General features: G+C 39.8%; 1 pseudogene; it reads left to right on the top strand.

Moving 5' to 3' along the window:
* Window positions 1-1111: 1111 nt before the first annotated feature.
* LOC100856119 lies at window positions 1112-2391 on the top strand (annotated as a pseudogene).
* Window positions 2392-3376: the final 985 nt, after the last annotated feature.

The raw sequence follows: 3376 nt of genomic DNA, 5'->3' as shown, positions 1-3376 counted from the left end.
CAATGAGATATTACCTAACACTTATTAAAATGGCTATTGTCGAAAAGACAAGAGATAGCAAATGTTTATAAGAATATAGAATGAAAGGAACCCTGTACACATTTGTGGGAATGTAAACTGCTATAATTACTATGAAAAACAATATGTACATTTCTCAATAAATTAAAAATAGAACTGCCATATGATCTAGCAATTCCAGTTTTGGGTCTGTATCCAAAGAAGTTGAAATCAGGATTTTGAACTGATATTTGCAATACCATGTTCTTTGCAGGATTATTGACAATAGCCAAGCTTTGAATATTTTTTATTTTTTATTTTTTTATTTATGATAGTCACACACACACACACACACACACAGACAGAGGCAGAGACACAGGCAGAGGGAGAAGCAGGCTCCAAGCACCAGGAGCGCGACGTGGGATTCGATCCCGAGTCTCCAGGATCGCGCCCTGGGCCAAAGGCAGGCGCCAAACCACTGCACCACCCAGGGATCCCAATAGCCAAGCTTTGGAAACAACTTTTGTTCACATCTTTAAAAAGAAGGAAATCCTATCATCTGCCATGTGGATAAATCTGGAGGGCATTATACTAAGTAAAATGAACAAGACAGAGAAAGATAAATGCAGTATCTCTTACATGTGTAACCTAAAATGAAAACAAAAAAAAAAAAGTTGACCTTATAGAGAAAGTAGAATAGTGGTTTCCAGGGACTGTGGGGTTGGGGAAGTAGGCAGAGGCTAGTAAAAGAGTACAACTTTTCAGTTATAAAATGAATAAGTTCTGAGGATTGAATGTATAATGCGGTGTCTATAATTGATAATATTGTATGATTTGTTTGATTGAAATTTGCTGAAAATAGAACATAATGTGTTCTCATAATAAATATATAGATTAAATTTATTAACCGGTACATAAAAACAACAACTGGGTTTTCCACAGTGGGAGAGAAAGTCCCCACTTCTCTGATTTGCATATCCATCAGTTACCTGAAATTTATAGAGAAGTGTGAAATAGCACAAAGATAACAAACAGGATCAGAATCTATCTGATAGTCTAAAAGGATATGTTACAGATTTTTTATTGAAAAAATATTTCTCAGTGGCCCTCTCCCCTCCCCGCGATGGCGTGAGCTCGTCCGTTGATATCTGTGTACTCCGAAAAGGGGGAATCATCGGGCAAAAATGTTACCTTGCCTGCTGTGTTTAAGGCTCCCTTTCGACCCGATATCGTGAACTTTGTTCACACCAACTTGCACAAAAACAACAGACAGCCATATGCTGTCAGTGAATTATCAGGTCATCAAACCAGTGCTGAGTCTTGGGGTACTGGCAGAGCCGTGGCTGGAATTCCCAGAGTTCGAGGTGATGGGCCTCACCGTTCTGGCCAGGGTGTGCTTTTGGAAATATGTGTCGTGAAGGCCGCATGTTTGCACCAACCAAAACCTGGCGCCGTTGGCACCGCAAAGTGAACACAACACAAAAGCGATAGGCCATCTGCTCTGCCCTGGCTGCCTAAACCTTACCAGCACTGGTCATGTCTAAAGGTCATCGTATTGGGGAAGTTCCTGAACTTCCTTTGGTGGTTGAAGATAAAGTTGAAGGCTACAAGAAGACCGAGGAGGCGGTTTTGCTTCTTAAGAAACTTAAAGCCTGGAATGATATCAAAAAGGTCTATGCCTCTCAGCGAATGAGAGCTGGCAAGGGCAAAATGAGAAACCCTCTCGCATCCAGTGCAGGGGACCCTGCATCATCTACAATGAAGACAACGGTATCATCAAGGCCTTCAGAAACATCCCTGGAATTACTTTACTTAATGTAAGCAAACTGAACATTCTGAAACTTGCTCCTGGTGGGCATGTGGGACGTTTCCGCATTTGGACTGAAAGTGCTTTCTGCAAGTTAGATGATCTGTATGGCACTTGGCATAAGGCTGCCTCCCTCAAGAGTAACTACAACCTTCCCATGCATAAGATGCTCAATACAGACCTCAGCAGAATCTTGAAAAGCCCAGAGATCCAAAGAGCCCTCCAAGCACCACGCAAGAAGATTCATCGTAGAGTCCTGAAGAAGAATCCACTGAAGAACCTTGGAATCATGTTGAAGCTAAACCCGTATGCAAAGACCATGCGCCGGAACACCATTCTTCGCCAGGCCAAGAATCACAAACTCCGGATGGATAAGTCGGCAGCAGCCTTAGAAGCCAAATCAGAGGAGAAGGGGGTTCCAGGCAAGAAGCCCATGGTAGGGAAGAAAGGAAAGAAAGCTGTTGGTGTGAAAAAGCTGAAGAAACCCTGTGGTAGGAAAAAAGGCTGCAGCTACCAAGAAACCAGCAGCTGACAAGAAACCTGCAGAAAAGAAACCTACCACGTAAGAGAAGAAGCTCGCTGCCTAAAAACTTGTATTTGTTTATTCCATAAAACTCAATCATTCTGGACAGCTAATTTTAAATAAAGACCTGATCAAAGACAGTGAGAAAAGAAAAAAAAAAAAAAGAAAAAATGTTTCTCTCTATAGATTCCCCTCCTTTTCATCAAAGATTATCTCAAAGAAATATTTATCTTGATCATAAAATAAAACTAATTTAATTGGTTTTGGTCTAATTACTTATATAGGTGAAGCAAGCATGGTGATTTACCACATAGGCCTTTTTATGTTTGCTTTGCTATAAATTTTCATCAGAAATCTCAGATTGGACTTTTAAAATCTCTTGAGGCTAGGCAGCTAATCCTAGAACTATCTATATGTCACCTGCAGTGAATTTCTCTGGGTGAATTTCTCTGTTTTCAAGGCCCCCCAAAATCCTAAATTTCCTGAGCCTGTCAAGAAAAACCTTCCTTGCTCATCTATGAAGCTAGAACTCCGGTACATAGGAATACATGACAATTTTCTCAACAGGGCTTTATAAACTTTGCCTCCATAATTAATCTTAGGTCTTGTCAAAGCAAAAATCACACCGCATTTAAACAGGCAAGAATGACTTTAAGGCTATGCCAATAAGGGAGAGAGGCCAAGAGTACCTGGTGTAGCCCTTTGCCATGAGTCTCTTTGGCAGAGTAGCAAGCACTTTCAGGGAAGCATGAGAGTAAACAAAAATCTATTTGTAAATGACAAAAAATTTAAAATTACTGTGTTCAACTTATTACTACTAATTTTCAAAAGTGAAAGATCTGATGCAAGTTCATTACACATATAATTCAGCTGGCAAGGAAGTTTGGTCTTTACTATAGCATGCAAAACAGAATAGTCAATGCAAAGAAGTTTATACAAAATAACTATAAACATCATGATGAGGCCTATTTTCAAAGAACAGTGTTTACATCTATCTTATTGAAATGGATTAACATAATCTTTACAGAGAAAACAATCTTCAGATATAA

Source organism: Canis lupus, chromosome 11 (assembly GCF_011100685.1).
Source record: "Canis lupus familiaris isolate Mischka breed German Shepherd chromosome 11, alternate assembly UU_Cfam_GSD_1.0, whole genome shotgun sequence".
In the NCBI taxonomy this organism is placed as follows: Eukaryota; Metazoa; Chordata; class Mammalia; order Carnivora; family Canidae; genus Canis; species Canis lupus.
The sequence above is the reverse complement of the archived record's forward strand: the minus strand, read 5'-3'. Positions and strand labels throughout refer to the sequence as shown.